This window comes from Pleurodeles waltl, chromosome 12 (genome assembly GCF_031143425.1).
Source record: "Pleurodeles waltl isolate 20211129_DDA chromosome 12, aPleWal1.hap1.20221129, whole genome shotgun sequence".
Classification (NCBI taxonomy): Eukaryota; Metazoa; Chordata; class Amphibia; order Caudata; family Salamandridae; genus Pleurodeles; species Pleurodeles waltl.
In genome coordinates this window covers 306,888,129-306,907,645 of record NC_090451.1, presented here as the reverse complement: position 1 = coordinate 306,907,645, position 19,517 = coordinate 306,888,129, and the positions used below count along the sequence as shown (strand labels likewise).

The 19,517-nt window shown below is 47.7% G+C and overlaps 1 protein-coding gene across 8 annotated transcripts in view; it reads left to right on the top strand.

Moving 5' to 3' along the window:
* Window positions 1–19,517, top strand: part of CHD9 (chromodomain helicase DNA binding protein 9) — a 1,629,153-nt gene that overhangs the window by 1,413,757 nt on the left and 195,879 nt on the right. The window lies entirely within an intron of this gene.

Here is a 19,517-nt window from a genome sequence, read left to right as displayed (position 1 = left end):
TCAGCAGTCCTTCTTTGTAGGTCATCAGGAATCTAAAGTCCTGGGTTCAGGGTCACCCCCAAATTCTGAATTTAGGGGTGTGTTCGGGTCACAGGGCAGTAGCCAATGACCTCTGCAGATCAACAGGGATACCAGTCATCCAACTTACCTTCCTCTGCGGCAACAGTCACCAATCCAATTGAAATTGGTGATGCACAGCCACAATGTGTGAGCTAATTATGCACTTTATTCCAGGGTGGTGATCATCATATCCAACAGATGAGTCCTTCAGTCATTCAGTATGGTTATGCACTACCCCTTCATTCTACACCACCAAATCACACCCCTACATCAGCAAATATCGAGGGGAACACTTATCCATTCTGTTGCAAGAGGTGCAAGATTTAGTTTCTAAAGAAGTTATTGAGAGTGTTGCAGACTTGGAAATAGGATAATCTCTCTATTTCCTTGTGCCAAAGAAGGTTGATGGCCCTTAGTCCATTTTTGACCTTCCACCTCTGAATGCCTTGCTCTGGAAGGACAGATTTAAAATGCTCATGCTGACCCAAATTCTGTCTCACCGTAACCCAAGACCTGAATGCTGCCCAATGACCTTCAGGATATTTAAATATAGCTCTCCTGCAGTATTGCTGACATTGCCTGCCATTCAGGGTAGACCAGGAGCATTTTCAGTTTACTGTGCTCCCCTTTGGACTCAACATTGCCCGCCTGGTGTTCAAAAAAGGCATAGCTACCCACTTTCGTTGAAGATACCAGTTTTCTCTTGCCTAAATGACTGGCTTTTGAAGGCTAGTTTGCCAGTCACTGGTAGTCCACCTCCAAATAACAGCAAACCATTGAGGCAAAGTCAAGCTCTGCACCTTCACAGAGGCTTCCTTTCATTGGGTCTGTCCTGCATAACGTACTGTTCAGAGCCGTCCCTTCATTGCAGTGGTTGCATTAATTGGGATTGGGATCCCAACACTTAAGCCTCAATTCTGGATTACACTGAGAGAAGCTCTGAGGCTTCCTGACCATTGAGCTTCCTGCATTCTCCTTGTCAACTACACTAGGTGGCATATTTGGGCTCTACAGTTGAATCTGAAGTTCCTGTGGGCCTAGCAACATGGAAACATTTTGGTTACCATTCTTATTCTAAAGAAGAGTGCACATAATCTCAGTGGTTTTTACTCAACCAAAGTAGGACCAGTGCCATCCCCCTCTCCTTTTTATCCACCCAGGGGTGACAGACATATCACTGCTGGGTTGAGGAGGTCATCTGCTAGAGGTTGACATCACATGACTCTGGTCATCGATGGAAGCCCGGTTCCAAAACAAATTGATGGAGATACAAGCCATTAAGTTGGCCTTAAAAGCTTTCTTTTTGTCCATCAGAGGGCTGGTGCAGGTTTGTATGAATAACATCACCACCATATGTATTGCAACAAACATTGAAAGTGTGGTCCTGGTTCCTGTTCAAGGAGGCTCTGGACTTGAAGTGTCAGAGCATCTGCCGTATCCTGATCCACCTGGCCGGTCCTTCCGGAGCCGACATGGTCCGCAGACTTCATTTGGCAGACCACTAATGGCAACCACATCCCGAGATGGCGCAGGGCATCCTCAGACACTGGGGAGAACCTTGTCTTGATATTCCAATTCTAAAGCTCAGCTCTTGAATGTAATTTTTCCCACAACTTCTAAAACGATTTCAAAGAGTGCGATGGAACGAAGTCCCATCACAAATGACTGGATTCAGGCCAAGTGGACCTGCAGGAAACAGATGTTGATCACAGATCTGCTCGAGTTGTCTTTGGTGCCTGGGCTCTAGACATAACTCTTAAGTTGTGCGATAAGTGCATACTCATGCTTCTGAAGGAGATTTGAGACTGGGAGGCACAGGTGTACACATTTGAGTATGCAAAGTAGTTGCCGTCTTCACGTAGGTCCCACTTCAGTTCGCAACCACAGAAATCATCATGTTCTTGGCCCCATTCAAGAGGCCATTCCACTTCCAGTGTGAAGCAAGGTAACCTCATCTCGAAGCTCTGACTCTAATGAAAGGGCCCAAGTGTGTTAATATTCAAGTCTTACTCCACCATGGTAACCAGTCACTGAGTTAGTTTCTCAGCTGATCCTAATACACCTCGGGTTTCCTGGACTGTTGTCTACCCTGCATCAGATTGACACCTTGAAACAGACCATGCTACACATATTCAGCGTGATTTTTTTTGCCTCCCTCTGGCACCGTTTGGGTTCCAAGGAACCGCTGGAAGTCTGTTGTGTTACTGTTAATGCATACTCCCTCAGCACTGTCTACCCGTCTTGAAACCTACTGTCAGTCCTGTACTGACTCTGGTACAGACTTTCACACTGTAACACGAAACATGGCGGTTCATGCCCCAACACCTCTGTCAAATCCCGAACTGGCATCCGCCCAAGCCATGTCAGGCTATGAAATTATTAAAATCAAAAGAGGGGACAGGGATATTAACTCATCCAGTGTACACTCTCCTTAATCGTAATATTACAAAAATAAGTTACACTGTTCTAAATAGAAAAACGAAAAAACAGGTCTCTCAGGTACATGTAAATTTAGAAGCATGGGCCTTCCCGTTTCATCATTTGGGCTTGCTCCACGTCAGACCGGCACTGCAATGTCTGACGGGCCCCTCAAGAGGGCCTCTTTGCCGGAGATCTTTTGTACTTGTCTGTACCAAAGAATGAAAATGAATTTTCAGAAAAAAGAGAGACAGCTGGAGAGAGAAATACATAACAAAAAATTGGCTCAGTCACCTCCTTGAGGAACAAAATTAATTAGGCGAGAAAGGAGCCGGTCAAGATTTAAAAAAAAAAAAAAAAAAAACATGCAGAGTGGAATGGGAATAATGGTCCCACACTCTACGGAATGAGGAGAAAAAGCAGAATTACTTTAACCACTACAAAAAGTCAACATGTTTTGCGCCTTGAGACTTCATCAGGACTAGACACAATGAACCTTCTCCAAAGCTTGTAGTGTAAAAGTACACTATGTTCATTCTATACTGAACATGTACAGTGAAAAAATAGTAGGAGTTTGCTCACATCAGTTCTGTGTCAACTAGATAAAAACTGAGAAAAACTATCCTTAGCTTAGGACAGGGCTCCATGGGAAAATGCAGACCTGTAGACAATTGGTGTTTATTGGCACCGTCATTCGTGCGTCGGAGAAACTAGTCAGGGACCGCGTTCCCGAAATTATTAAAGCACAACTGGTCATCATATAGCCTGACTCTTACCCTGTGCCTCTTCCGCATCACAGCCTACGACGGAGGACCCACTATCATTTTGTTTTTGACTCTGATCCTGTGCAACAACAGGGTACATTCCAGGATGATGATGAGGCAACTTGCCTGTTAAACTGATAATGCCTTGTCCTTTGATTGACTGGACACAGGTGTCACTGATGAAAATGCTTTTGATGGGATCCTGCCTCTTAGCTAAGAAAGCAAACTCCGCTTTTAAATTCTTTAAAGATAGAGCTATACCATTTCTTGGGCTGATGGCTCCTGACCTACTTTGAACCTCTGCCCTCTCGGGGCCTTCCCATGGAACTACAGATTCCGGATGCTTATATGACCCAGATACGAGTACGAGACCCGGACATCTGGGTGGTATCCTTGGACCTGCAGGATGCATATTTTCATATACCTGCCCTGCAATCCCAAGGCATGGTACTTGAGTATTTTCAGTTTATCTTGTGCCCCTTTGGCTTCACTAGCACCCCTCAGGTGTTGCTGCCCATCTTTGAAGGTCAGGAATGGCTGTACTCCTTCACGCCGATGTCTGGCTGTTTTTAGGCAGACATGCCGTAGTCAGCCGTAGACCACTTCAGAACTCCTGACATCATAGGCGTTCACCATAAACGAGCTGAAGTCCCATCTGACTCCCTCTAAGGCTTCCATTCATTGGGATAAATCTGGATATTGTAGAGTTCAGAGCTCTCCCTCTACAGCAATGAGTCCAGAACATTTGGGCAGCGGTTCTGATGTTTAAGGCTCACTCCTGGATCCAGGAGAGGTAGTTCTTGGGTTTCCGGGCCTCTTATTCTTGTATATCCTCTTGTCAACCATGCCAGGGGGTACATGTGGGCCCTCTAATGAACGTAAAGTGCAGTGGACTCAGCAACAAGGCCATCTTCCCAACACCACCCACTTTTCAAAGTATGCAGCTCAAGATCTACACGTAGTTGGTCCTGCACAGGCCATTCTTACTTCCCCACCCCAAGCTGACAGTGGTGATGGGTGCATCATTGCTGGGTTTGGAGGGTTACCTTGAGGAAGATGGAGATCAGAGGACTCTGGTCTCCAGTGAAGGGCTGACTCCACTTCAGTCTTCTGAAGCTGCAGGCTATTTGTCTGGCTCTGAAGGCATTCTTGCTGTCTGTCAAGGGGATACTGGTTTAGGTTCTCATAGACAACACTTCTGTAACAAGCATGGTGAAGTGGGATCCTGGGCCCTGGGCCAGGCGACCTTGCATCTCTTTAGGCAAGAGAGAGGATGTGGCATAATGTCCTGAGCTTCCCGCTTCGGAGCTGGGGAAGCCAGGTTAGGGTTTCTGCAGCAGCTCAATGTCCCGTGATTCTGGGCAAATCACTTAATCTCCCCATGCCTACGATTCAGTGCCTTGAGACTCTCACAGGTGATTGAGATTTCGATTTACAAATCTTCAAGATATATATGATAGATAGATAGATAGATAGATAGATAGATAGATAGATAGATAGATAGATAGATAGATAGATACAGAGAGATAGAATAATGTGTGTATATATATATATATATATGGAGAGAGAGATTTGGAGTATCGAGGCATCTTCCTGATTGCAGATCTTCTAGAAGTACCCGGATTGCCAAAGCAGACGACATCTGGCGGTCATGAGTGACATCTAGTTTCTGAGGTGGTGCAGACCATATTAGACCAGTGGCAAGAGCCCTGGCTAGATCTTTTGCCACTGTCAAGAAAAAGCTGTATTGACAGTCTTCTGTGTTGGTGTTCCTGCAAGACATTTTTCCACATACCATCTTTCAAATTGCTCCTGCTCACTTTTTGGAGAGTTGTAGCTCACATCACAAGCTCACACAAGTGGTAGCCCCCTTCACCCTCCCCCCCCCCCCCAAAAAAAGGTGGGCAGCCCATTGGCTACTGCCTGGCCCTCCCTGCAACACCCCTGAATTGATTAAGTGGCACCCCTTAACCCTAGATCTCAGATCCTGATGACGTAAGAAGACGAAGACACAGAAGAGTTGTACCCACAGAAGAAGAAAAGGAGCAGCAGCTGACCTCTAAGGACTCTACCCAAGAGGCCAACTCGTCCTGCCTTCAATAAAGGCTCAAGTCTCCTGTGAGCAGTGGACCTGCTATGCAACAAGAAACATCAAGGAAAAGACTCTGCAACTGCTGGAACCCCCAAAGAGCCAACACATGACGTGACCACTGCACCCGACGTCCATGACCTGAGGTGAAACCAACCACTGATGCCAACATGGTTCCCTAGCGGCCCAGAATCTGAGTCCAGTTTGGTCTCACCCATCTTTTTACTCACCCGAGACACCTGCAGCCTCTGCACGCAGGCCCCCTTTCCAGCAGCCTTGTGGTGAGAGAAAATCCAACACCTCCTGTAACTACTGCACCTGTTGCCCCCTGACCCCATCTGATGTGGGTCACTGGTGCCAACGACTTCCCTCGGCTCCTAAGAGCTCGAGTCCACCTCTGCTGGACTCCCTGATTCCTCAACAGATAGGACCCCCTAACAGTGAGCGAGAAAACCCGACACCTAAGGACACTCCTGCATCTGTCGCCCCTGGAGAAAAGGACCAAAGGTGCACCTACATCCCAGAGCACCCCAAGACTACTACCTACTTGCTTGTTGTCCCTGACTGGCTTCCTGACCAGAGCCTGCAGCCTGTTTGGCCCAGGATCCAACTCCTGTAGAGAGAACCATTTGGCACTGCACGCCTTACTGCACCCCTGCACACGGCCGCCCCAGTGCTGGCCCGTGTGACGTGTTGATGTGGTTCTGATCAGTGTCCAGTACTTACCTTTGCTGCCTGAGTTCGACTTTGTAAGTGGTTGTTAACCCTGTGTTTGCTGAACATTGTTTTCCTCCATAGGATAACATTGAGAGAACTCTGAAAATTGCACTTTGTTGATTTCTGAAATCTCAAATTATTTATTCTTAAAAGTCTACTTACCTGAATATGAAGTTCTTGGGTTTGAAACATAGATAAAAATCATTGTTTTTCTTAATTGGCTTCAGATTTTTTCTTTGAGTGGGTCTCATTAATATCCTCTGTGAGTACAACATATGCTTAGCACTACCTCAAATATGCCTAACTGCATACCACATTACCACAAAATGGAGCATTAGTCCTATCTACTTTTTTCTCTGCAAACAAATTGGGGATCCATTGGACTTCCTGCATAGATGTACTACTTTTTAGTACACTATATAGAGAGCCAGCTTCCTACAGTGTCCCAATGCGATCTGTAGGAAGCTTGGCTTCTTTGTGGATGCCCCCCACTTTGTGCCCCCTTTTAGAACTACAAGGTGCGGATATCTGATAGAGACATCTAGTTGCAGATTCCTTACCTTAGAATTTCCCCCAGGCGTCAGTCTGGATCTGGAGATTTTTCTCGAACAGTACCCCTGCGTGCCATTAGGTGGTGTCTATCCGATTCACCGTCCGCGCCACATATAACGTCATGGGTCCCATATAAGCGACATCCCCGGCGCACTGACGCCCGTTCTTTTCTTTCCACACCAGCCTAGCACCTATTCGAAGAAGAGCTACCCTGAGTTTTTTTTTTTTTTTTTACAGGTCTTTTTTTTACTTTGGCAAAGATTTCTGTCTTTGCTCCTGTTGAGTCGAGGAGGTCTTCACATAATACTGAGCTCAAGCCCCTGCGGATCCTGTCATCGGGCGATGTCGGTGACAGACCCACAACTCGTGTGCGTGTGTTGTCTGGACCAAAACCATGACCCAAAGTCGTGCTCAGAGTGCCGCCATGAATCTAGAAGCTTTGAGGAAGCGGTCCCTAAAGCAACTTGTGGCTTGGTGCTCGTCTCTGCATAGATCCCGGTCTCAATCGAGGGGAAGGTCTCTAGATTGGTCACAGAGTCCCTTATCATCATCATCCCACTCGACGTCCTTGGGATGATTGGGTAGGTTGTGGTACAAGAAGTTGTTGTAAAAGAACAAATGTTCTTCAACTTCACCTCATCCGTCGGCCAACAAGACAAGAAAAAAGGAGCATCATCGGTTTAGGATTCTGTCCTCGGAACCTGGGTCGTCTCCAGGCCTCCCCATGTTTCCAGAGCCAAAGTGACCCCTGCTCAACTTAGAGAGTTTTATGAGGCCCTGCGCCTCATTTTTTGGCAGTCTTATCTCACCAGTGTGCCCTCTGACCCCGCGGGGTCTGGTGGGGCCCCCTCGGGTTCCACGCCAGCAGCTTAGGCCTCGGCTCCCAGGGGCTCTCAAAGATCCATTCCTGGATCTAAAATGGCATTGGTCGTACCACCTCGACCTTCCAATGCCGTTCCGACGTCAATGCTCCTGACACTGCCGACTCCATCGTCATTGCAGACTCTGACATGGAGCCGGATCAGCTTCGTGTGCCACTGGTTCCAACTTTGACAGGGGCCTTGCCCCCTATGTTGAATCCTGACCCTTATTCCTATGGGTTGGGGTACGGTGAGGAATCGGAAGGGTCACTGGACCCTTTGGAATACCAGGTACAAGATCCCATGGACTCGAGTACGTACCTGGGTGAAGCACGTGGTCTGGATACTTACACTGACGTGCTTTCTTCCCCTACCATGGCTATGGAGGAGAGAGCATCCTATTCCATGGTGGTGCAAAGAGCCGCTGAGGTCCTGGGCCTTGACCTACCTTCCATGGCAGTCGGGACTAACCTTCTGATAGTGATACTTCAACCCAGGGCTTCATTCTCTCAACCCTTATTGCTCTTTAATGAAGCCCTAATTGATGTCCTGCTGGGTACCTGGTCCAAACCCAGCACAGGGGCTACAGTAAAAAAGGACTATTTGCCGTCGCCATCGACCTGCTCAAACTGACCCAACGTTCCTTACACAGCACCCCACCCCTGAGAGCTTGGCTATCCAAGCCTCTCCATCCCAGGGCATGTTCACTCCCGCACCACCTTATAGGGAATCCAATGAGCTGTACCAACTTGGGAATATGTTTTCTTCCTCCAGGCTGGCATTGCGGTCTGTGAACACCGCAGTCTTCTTGGGCTGTCACTCCCACACACTGTGGGTTACGGTTGCTTAAGTGCTACCACAGGTCCCGAAGGAGGCCCTAGCTTTACTCTTTGTTGCTGATAGGAGAGCTGTGTCAAAATTCACAATCCTGTGTGGACCGGACACGACCAACTGTAGGAAAGTACCATCTTTCTTGGCATGTTACACCTATTTTTACCTGTATGTCAGTATGTTTTTGCCTGTCTCACTGGGATCATGCTGGTCAGGACCACAGTGCTCATAGTTTATGGCCTAATGTGTGTGTGTCTGTATAGTGCTTAAGTGTGTCACTGAGGCTCTGCTAATCAGAACCTCAGTGCTTATGCTCTCTCTACTTTTAAATCTGTCACTATAGGCTAGTGACTTCATTTACCAATTTCAGTTGGCACACTGGACCCCCCTTATAAGTCCCTAGTATATGGTACCTAGGTACCCGGAGCATTGGGGTTCCAGGAGATCATTATGGGCTGCAGCATTTCTTTTGCCACCCATAGGGAGCTCAGAAGGAACCTTCAAAGGACTGCTACTGCAGCCTGCGTGAAATAGTGCGCACATTAGTTCACAGCCATTTTCACTGCACTTAAGTAACTTATGTCACCTATATGTCTAACTGTCACTTGCTGAAAGCTAGGTGCAAAGTTACTAAGTGTGAGGGCACCCTTGGACTAGCAAAGGTGCCCCCAGATAGTTCAGGGCCAACCTGGACTTTGCGAGTGCGGGGACACCATTACACGCGTGCACTGCATATAGGTCAATACTTATATGTAGCTTCACAATGGTAACTCCGAATATGGCCATGTAAGGTGTCTAAGATCATGGAATTGTCCCCCCATTCCAAATCTGGTATTGGGGAGCCAATTCCATGCATCCTGGGGGCTCCACCATGGACCCCCAGTACTGCCAAACCAGGTCTCTGAGGCTTGCAATCCAGCTACCGCTGCTGCCACCTCACAGACAGGGTTCCACCCTCCTGGGGTCTGAGCATCTCAGTCCCAGGAAGGCATAACAAATCATTGCCTCTGAGAGCAGGGTGTTACACCCTCTCCCTTTGGAAATAGGTGTTACAGGCTGGGGAGGGGTAGCCTCCGCCAGCCTCTGGAAATGCTGTGAAGGTCACAGATGGTGCCCTCTTTGCATAAGCCAGTCTACACCGGTTCAGGGACCCCTTGTCCCCTGCTCTGGCACGGAACTGGACAAAGTAAAGGGGAGTGACCACTCCTCTGTCCATCACCACCCTAGGGGTGGTGCGCAGAGCTCCTCCAGTGTGTCCCAGACTTCAGCCTTCTTGCTGTGCAAGGTGTGGGGGCAGTGTGGAGGGCTCTGAATGGCCAGTGCCAGCAGGTGACATCAGAGACCCCTCTTGATAGGTCCTTGCCTGATAAGGTAGCCTATCCCCCTCTACACTTGTCTAGGGGGGAATTCGTGATACGCATTCCACTTTCTTAGTATATGGTTTGTGTTGACCCTAGACCTATTTTCTCCCATTGCATTCTATAGCATTTCCTATTATTTGCACTATCCTATGTCTAATTACTTGCCTTATTTTGGTGTCTAGTGTATATATTGTGTATAATACTTACCTCCAGGAGTATTGCCTCTAAGATAGTTTTGGTACTGTGTCACCCAAATAAACGACCTTTATTTTTGGTAACACTGAGTATTGTCTTTACTTGTGTATAAGTACTGTGTAGCTATAAGTGGTATTGTATGAGCTTTGCATGTCTCCTAGTTCAGCATAAGCTGCTCTAGCTATATCTATCTCTATCAGCCTAAGCTGCTAGAACACTACTACATTTTACTAATAAGGGATAACTTGACCTGGTATAAGGTGTAAGTACCAAAGGTACCCACTACAAACCAGACAAGCCTCCTACACCAACTCACTGGGCAGAGCAACTGCATCGATGGGGGCCCTGAGGCACCACTCCTGGTTGAGAACATCTGGGTTTTCAGGGGACGTCTAAGCTAACCTTCTGGACATGCCCTTTGATGGCTCCAGTCCCTTCGTAGAAAAAGCAGACTCAGTGCTGAAGTGCTTCACATATTCTTGTGCTACAACCATGTCCTTGGGCCTTGCAGCTGCCCCTCGCATCCCTCAGTCTGCTTTTTGCTCCTTTTGTGGCTATGGGAGGGGCGTCCAACCACGTTCGTTCCCCTCCACCCCACCCTGCTGTGCATGCTGCTCAGCCTTTGCATGTCCGGGGACATCGGTATCCACCGTCTTCATAGATCAAGGAGGCAGCGGTCAAGCCAGTCTACTGTATCTACCCTCCCGCCCCCAGGAGCTGCCTCCACATCCTCCTAGTCTGGTGAGTATCCATCGGGGACCAGTCGAAGGCAGGGTTCACCATCACCTGCTCTGCTGGCAATCTATCACATTAGACAGATGGGTTTTGCAAATAATCTGAAGGGGCTACTCCCTCCCCTTCAAGACCACCCTTTCATCGATGCCACCATCCTACGATCGGATGTCGGAGGATTACTTGGCTCTTCTCCATTATGAGGTTACAGCTCTTGTAGGATGCTGTCTTTCGGTATGGTACACTAAAAAGTTGTACACCGTGTAGAGTCCAGTGGATCCCCAACTGGTTGACAGAGACAAAGTAGATATTATTAATGCTCTTTTTTGTGGTAGTGTCGTCGAGCAGTTAGGCTCATCACAGGGAGTTCAAAGCATTTGTTGTACTCACAGACCCAATAAATGAGACACACTCAAAGAATTAATCTGAGACCAATTTGATAAAATAACACTTCTTTATATGTATATGTTCTTAAACCAAGAACTTTGTAAAAGATTAAGTACTGCTACTGTTATTATTTCTTACAGTTAAGTAAAGAGTTTAAACATGTGCATCTTTACGCACAGTGCAGTCCTGTGGAAGTAAATGTCAATAATACATAAGGTAACTACAGTTGGTTTCATTGGTTAACCTTCCAGGTTTAGAGATGAAGGGGCCAGCGGTCCAAAGTACTACCAACAGTTTGTCAGAAGCTCCCCGAATTCCACCGGGAGCAGGGTGCTGGTGAGGTGGTAGCAGGGCGCGCTAAAGAGAAGGGGGGCGTCTGGAAACAGACTACAAAGGGGGACTTAGGGACAAATCCTAGAGTTCCCCAATTATGGCTTGGTTCCTTAGAGCAAGGGGTCACAGCCAGCTCTTCGGGATCTGGGTGGGCGGCTCAGATGTGGAATGGATAGGGCGGCTGGGCTCTGTGCGCAAAGATGCTCCTCGCGGTTAGGGGCCAACAGCTGGCAAGGGCAAATAAAGACTGCTGAACTCCAAGGGAGACTGGCGGCAATTTCCAAGATGCTGACAGACTACCCGAGGCTTTGGTAGTCCTCCAGCTCTTCAGGATGAGCCGCGATTGTTGAGAGAGGTGCGGACAGGCAGAGTTTTGTGCCAAAAAATCCAAAGCTCTTAAATTGTTCTCTCCAGGCAGTGACTCTTCTTTGTCTGTCTTCTCTTGATCCATCAAATCTCAATTCTTGGGTTCAGGGGTGCCACCTAAATACTCAATTTAGGGGTGTTACTGGGAATGCCAGGTAGCATCCAGTGGGTTGCCTACCTTCAGGGTGACTAAACCCTCTATATGACAACTTCTGCTAGGAAGTGGACATAATCCTGATAGTAGAATGCTAACTCCTTGCAAAACAAGATGTAGGAATTTGAAAAGTGTTGCCTACATCAGCTGGTCCACCTTAGGGTTGGGACTGGCATGATGTGGGCACACCTCCTAATCTTTTTCATTTTCCCACCTGTCTTGCTGCCAAGAAGTGGGGTCAAGACGTAGGGGGTGGTTTTCTCTGCCATCTGGAGAGACCTGGGTCTCAATTTAAAGGCAGCTGGTCCTTTGAAGCGTCCCACTTTGGAATGTCCATCCTTCCTGTAAGAGGTATTAACACATTGCCCAGAGCTGACTTTGTTCCTGGCCTTGGAGAGTGCTGGCTCTTGCCTCAGGGGGTCAAAAATCTGTCTAGGGTGGCTGTGCTGGCTTAGACCAGTCAGTCACCAAACTAGCAGTCAGGTAGGTTTTCAGGGGGCAACTCTAAGGTGCCGTCTGGGTGTATGTATTAATAACTCTATCACTAGATTCAGTGAGGGTTCATTTATACAACATCCCTATGTTCAGAGAAGCCATCATATAACTGGGGAACTCATATAGACCAGTGGCCAGCACATGTATCTAAAATGGCTTCCCTGCCCACTTACTATGTCAAAGACTTGACAAGACATAGCAGGATCATATCTGCTCGTGCAGATATGTCCTCACATGTGATATAATGCACCCTGCCTTAGGGCTGCAGGCCATCTGTAGGGATGATTTAAAACTATTACACATAGTGGTAGAGGACCCAGCACACTTTCTTTCGAAAATCACATCAGATAACAGGCAAAAAGTGGGTGCTAACCATGCCAGAATGGGTGCTTTCCTACAGCTCTCTTGGCCAAGGGAGCCATAAATAGGGTCCCTGTGCCAGAAGCAGGTTGTTGTTATTCCTGCTACTTTCTGGAGCCCAAAAATGACAAGGGCCTCAGCCCTATCCCAGACCTCCAGTCCGTCAATCTCTTCCTCAAGAAGGAGGAGTTCAAAATGCTCACTCTGACTCAGCTTCTATCTGCCCTGGACCCAGAAGACTGGATGGTAATGATCGACTTGCAGGACGCTTACTTTCACACTCCCTGCCTGCCCATAAACATTACTTGCGGTTCATGGTAGGCCATGAGCACTTTTAGTTCACTGTGCCCCCCTTTGGCCTTACCAGCGCACCTCGGGTGTTCACCAAGGTGATGGCAGGTCGCACCTCATCTGCACAAATCAGAGGTTTCATTCTTCCCTTATCTCGACGACTGGCTGTTGAAGGGTGGCTATCCTCAGGCTGTCATCTCCCACTTCCAGACTACGGCGGACCTCCTGCATTCAGTGAGGTTCATTATAAACATGCCGAAGTCACACCTGACTCCCTCTTAGATGCTCCTTTTAATCAGAGCTGTTCTAGACACAGTGTAGTTTTGGGCTTATCCTTCCAAGCGACAAGTCTGGAATATTCAGGCTATGATACCGATTTTAGGAAAGTGCCCCTTTTGGCATGGTTACCCCCCTATGCATATTCCCCGCAACCTCCTCTTCCACCACCACTTTTTGCCTGATACTGATGCTGACTGAGATTGTGCTGGGATCCTGCTAACCAGGACCCAGTACCAGAATTGGCACATCCCTGGCACACAGCTAAGTCCCTTTTAAAAGGTACTAATGGTATCAAGGGCTCTGTGACCAGGGAGGTTCCCTAAGGGCTGCAGCATGTATTAAGCCGCCATAAGGGACCCCTCACCAAGCACATACACACTGCCATTGCAGATTGTGTGTGCTGGTGGGCAGAAAAAGGTAAAGTCGACATGGCATCCCTCCCAGGGTGCCATGCCCAAAAACCACATATTGTGGCATTGGTATGTCACCCCTCTATCAGGCTTTACAGCCCTATGGCAGGGCGCACTATACCACAGGTGAGGGCATAACTGCATGAGCAATATTCTCCTACAGCAGAGGTCTTCAAACTTTTTGACACCAGAACCCCCTCTTAAACAAATTTAGGTGTAAGGACCCCCTTCTGATAAAAAATTCTAGAACCTGGTACTCCTCATCAAAAACAATAATAAACGTCCCCATTTCCCACAGCAAATCATTTTTACTGTGAGGAAATAATATTAAACAGTGTTTTTCAAACCAAAGGTCAGTGAATGGTCAGTGAATGAGTGTGGGGGCGTTGTCAAGGGTGTGGCTAAAAACAAAGGTCATCAATTATGAGGAATTGGCATGGGGCAGTGCCACAAGTCTTCTTGCTACACTTCCACATGCCAATATAAAAGGGCAGGAATGGACTGTATTTATGAAATAAAGTGCATTTCTGTCCTTTCCCCCTGCGCTGGTGCACAATTGGTAGCTAGTGCCAAAATAGGCAGGATTGTATTTGTGCAGGAAGGGGCATCTTCCGGCACAAAAACAATCTAGAGAGGCATTGTACCTCTTTCTATATGTGCGGCAGATAGCAACACACATGGAAAGAGGAAAAACAAGGAGAAATTAAAACATTTCTCCTCATTATGCCTGCTCTGGGGAGGCGCGTAAGGTTTTATCACTGCTCCAGTTTACGTGATTTTGTAAATCTGAGGCAGCCTTACTCAATATCTACAAGGCCATTCAAAGCCACGCAGGGTGGCTGTGCGTCACCTCATAGGTATGATTGAGAGGCTTGTGTGCGCTGGATGGTCACAAAAAGTGATGCTCCAGCAGCGCAAGCCTCTCATAAATAAACCCCAAATATTTTCTACTTTTTTTTAAGTCTTTCACCGTCAGGTAGTTATATATAGAATAACAGCCAGCTTAAATTAAAAATAAATAAAAGAAAGTTGTTACTCATGGGAAATGCACTGTAGTGCATTATGAAACCTCTATTAGTTAATGCACTGCAGAGGTCTGTGTGTAACCAGAGAGTGACAGAACTAAATCTTGGTTAGTGCAGTTGAGAATAGTGACTTGTGTATTTTTAGTGCCAAGAGGTCACAGCCTGTGACAGAAAGCACTGTGAATATGTAAGGAATTATTTTATACTTGCATTACACACAGTATAAGATAGGCCACTACAAAAAGGTTTAATATAAAACTGTGGTTCCAAAATGTAGATTTAAGTAATATCAGAGCAAATAATAGCTATCCCTTCAACACCTCCAGGTGAAGTAAGCCCTGAGGAAATACAATTACAATTAAAAGCACACGCTGCACAGCACAGTTGTTAACTCTTTGCATTGCCCTTCAAAAAGAATAAATATTTGTCCTCACAAAGCTTTGAGTGATTTGATCATTTAAAGCTGCTCCAAAGCACCTTTTACATTTGTAGATGAGCTCTAGAGCACATTTGCATTTCATTCAGGAAGCAGATGCCCTGAGAAGGCCTTCTTATCTGTCTGTGCGACATTCACAACACAGGAGACTCAAATTAAAGTTCAGCTGAGGCATTTTGAATATCGGCTGGGGGAATGCACGACCCCCTTTCCAGGACTCCACGGCCCCCCTGGGGGTTGCGACCCCCAGATTGAAGACCTCTGTCCTACAGTGTCTAAGTCCATTCCTAGACGTAAGTGCAGTGTGGCCATATCTAGTACATGGGCTAGGAGTTTGTTATTATAAACTCCACAGCTCCATTATGGCTACACTGAAGACTGGGAAGTTTGGTTTCCCACACTTCTCTGCACAATAAACCCTCACTGATGCCAGTGTTGAATGTATTGTACAATGCAACTAGAGGACATCTTAGAGTTGCCCCCTGTATTTTAACCAACCAACCCTTCAGTGTAAGACTGACCAGTCTGTGCCAGCGTGGCACTAAAAGACAAGTTTCTGACTCCATGGGGTGAGGGCCTTTGTGTCCTCTGGCGTCAGAAACAAAGCCTGCTTTGTGTGGAGGTGCTTCACACCTCCACCCTGCAGAAACTGTAACACTTGGATGTGGACCTCAAAGATTCAGGCCTCCTGTTTCAGTGCTCCAGCTAGTGGAGTTGCCTTTCCCCCCTGGACTAAGCCCCACTTTTGGCAGCAAGTAAGGTGGGAAAATTAGGGAAAATGGAGGAGTGAACACTCCAGCTAGGACCTACCCTAAGGTGTGCAGAGCTGAAGTGACCCCATCCCTGCAGAATCCTCCATCTTGGTTTAGGACAGGGAGCAATAGAGTTAGGAATGTGCCTCCCCTCCCCAAAGGGAGTGGGCACAGGATGGGTGTAGCCACCTTCAGGGACAGTAGCCAGATGCTGCCCTTTTACCCTGTGTCACCCCTAAATCTAGTATTTAGGGGCACCGAATAACCTAGCTCACCATATTCCTGATGACCTAAAGAAGGAAGAAGGGACTGCTAAGCCAACCCCAGCAGAGAAGACTCTAGACGCCAGCTGACTTGGCCCCAGCCCTACCAGCCTGTCTGCAGCTTCTGAAGCCCTGCTTCAAAAAGGTGATGCATCCTACAGAACCTGCAAATTCTCCAAACCCCCAGAGGACTGCTTGCCTACCAGAGGTTCAAAAACTCCAGAGGACAGCGGCCTTGCCTACAGGAAACTCCAAGAAGGACTCCAGAACCGCCCCGGATCTGCAAGTCCTGCCAACTCTGCACAGGACACCCACAGCCCAAGTCCAGGTGGCCCACTGGTGCAGAGCAGGTCCCCTGGTGATTCCGTACTTGTGTCCACCTCGAGTTGACCACTCCTGGCCAACACAACCACGCCTGCATCCTAAATTCGGAGGACCCCCCTGACTGCAAGAGAACCAGACGAGAATTCCCAACACCTAAAGGTACCCCTGCACCTGAGCTCCCTGACCTTGGGCCAACCCGACCACTGGTCCAGCAGCATTCAGCAGGAGGCCCTCCTCCTTGTCCAGGCTGTGATTTCTAGAAACTGACCCCCTGGATCCAGCCTGCAACATATTTGTGACCCCCGTGTCTCCTTTCTGTGCCACTGCGGGTGTATTTTTAGTGCTGACCTAGTACTTACCTAAATCCCCCAGGTCTGCCCTCCGAATTCACAGGTATTTACCTGCCAGATCTGGGTTTTTTATACTTATTTGCAAATGTACTTACCTGCAATAAGATCCTTTTAGTTCTAGTAATAAAGTAAAAAAAGTTTATTTTTCCAATATAAAAACATTGGCCTTCAGTTTGTCATTGAGTGTGTGCCTCATTTCTTGACTGTGTGTGTACAGCAATTGATTTGCATTACCCTCTGATAAGCCTAACTGCGCGACCACACTACCACAAAAGAGAGCATTAGTAATATCTACTTTAGCCTTTGTTGAACCTCTTGACTCTGTGCTCACTATATCTCATTTTGTTACAGTATATACAAAGCCAGCTTCCTATACCAATCTTTCAGCATCTCTCCTGGATTTCGGTGGGAATTACTCTGAGGTTCTGGGCCTCAAGGCCGCGTTCATCCTGCTGGTGACTCATGCCAGATAGCATATGCGGGCTCTGCAGTAGGGCCTGACTTTTCAGTGGGCTCAGCATCTGGGGAATCTCTTCAACATGGTCCAGATCACAGAGGGAACTGAAAGAGATATGTAGTGGTGGCTAACGAACCACGATGCGGTCAGAGGCAGATTTCTCTCCCTTCCCAACCAGATAGGACAGTAGTGATAGATGTGTCACTCCTGGGATGGAGCGGCCACCTGGGAGAAGCGGAGATCAGAGGTGTCTGGTCTGCGACAGGGTCCAGACTCTACATCAACCTTTCGGAGCTTCAGGCGATCAGGCTAGCATTGACAGAATATCTTCCCTCTCTCAAAGGGAAGGTAGTGCAGGTGTTGACGGACAACACTACCACCATGTGTACTGCAACAAGCAGGATAGGGTGGAGTTGTGGACCCTTTGTCAAGATGCTGCGCCTCTGAGTGTGGCTGGAACAGCAGTGCATATCCCAGGTGGTTCAACATCTGGAGGGCTCTCTGAACGTCAGAGCGGACAAACTCAGCCGACAATGCTTGGTCAGTCACGAATGGCACTGGCATCAGGAAGTGGCGCACTGACTCAGCAGTGCAGGGAGCCTTGGTTAGTTCTGTTTGCCTCTGTAGAGAACGCGCAATGACAGCAGTATTGCATGTTGAGGTTTCAAAGGTGGCACTTGCTTGGCAATGCTTTTTGTCTCAAATGGAGCTCAGGCCTCCTGTACACCTTAATGCCCATTTCACTCCTGTCCATAGTTCTCAAGAAGATCAAGAACGACCGGGGCCAAGTAATCCTTGAGGGTCCGTACTGGGCACTGAGAGTCTGGTATCCTGAGCTTCTGAAAATGAGCATCGATCCTCCTAACAGGCTGCCCCTTGAGGAGGATCTTCTGTTGCAGCAGCGGGGGAGGGTTTTCCACCCCAAACTGTCAACTCTATGCCTTCATGCTTGGAGATTGAGTGGTGACAGTTGACAGCCGTAGGCCTTCCTCCCGAAGCCTGTAATATTATTTTAGCAGCCAGGCGTTGCTCAACAAAAATAGTATACGCCTGCCGATTACAAAGATTTGTTAAATATTGTACATAAAAGTCTTTAGATCCTTTTTATGCTTCTCTCTCTGATGTTCTTCTTTTCATTTTGTCTCTTGCCCAGCAGGGCTCTGCTCTGGGCACTCTTAAGGGCTATCTGTCTGCTCTTTCTGCTTTTCTGCAGCTGCCTGACCAACCCTCTTTATTTAAGTCCCCTAGGGTAAATAGGTTTCTAAAAGGGCTTGTGCATAAGTTTCCCCTATGCCCTTTATCATGCCTCAGTGAGATCTTAATCTCGAACTCACATACCTCATGTGTTCTCTGTAGGAAGTTGGCTCTGTATATACTATTTCAAAGTAAGAAATAGTGTGCACAGAGTCCAAGGGTTCCCCTTACATGTAAGATAGTGGCAAAATTAGATAATTCTAATGCTCTATTTTGTGGTAGTGTGGTCGAGCAGTAGGCTAATCGGAGGGTAGTGTTAAGCATTTATTGTACACACACAGGCAATAAATGGGGAACACACACTCAGACTTACTCCAGGCCAATAGGTTTTCATATAGAAAAATATATTTTCTTAGTTTATTTTAAGAACCACAGGTTCAAGATTTGAAGTAAACACATAAACAATGCAAGGTACTTCACACAGGAAAGTTAGGAACTTTGAATTAAACCAATATCATATAAAGTCCTTGTTAAAATGGCAATAAGCTATTTTAAAAGTGGACACTGTGCAGAAATCAACAGTTCCTGGGGGATGTAAGTAAAGGTTAATGTGTGAGGTAAGTAAGATACTTACAAGTCTCAGTTCCTGGGCATAGGCAGCCCACGCTTGGGGGTTTAAGGCAACCCCAAAGTTAACACACCTGCAGCTCAGGGCCGGTCAGGGGCAGAGGTCAAAGAGGTGCCCAGAACACATAGGCGCCTATGGAGAACAGGGGTGCTCCGGTTCCAGTCTGCCAGCAGTTAAGTACCCGCGACCTCGGGGGGGGCAGCGCCGGGGGGTTTTGTAGAGCACTGGGGGGACACAAGTAGGCACACAAAACACACCCTCAGCGGCACAGGGGCGGCCGGGTGCAGTGTGCATAGCAGGCGTCTGGTTTTGGATAGGATTCAATAGAGGGACCCAGGGGTCACTCTAGCAGTGCAGGCAGGCACTGGTGGGGCTTCTCGGGACAGCCACCACCTGGGCTAGGCAGAAGGTCGCCTAGCGGTCACTCGTGCGCT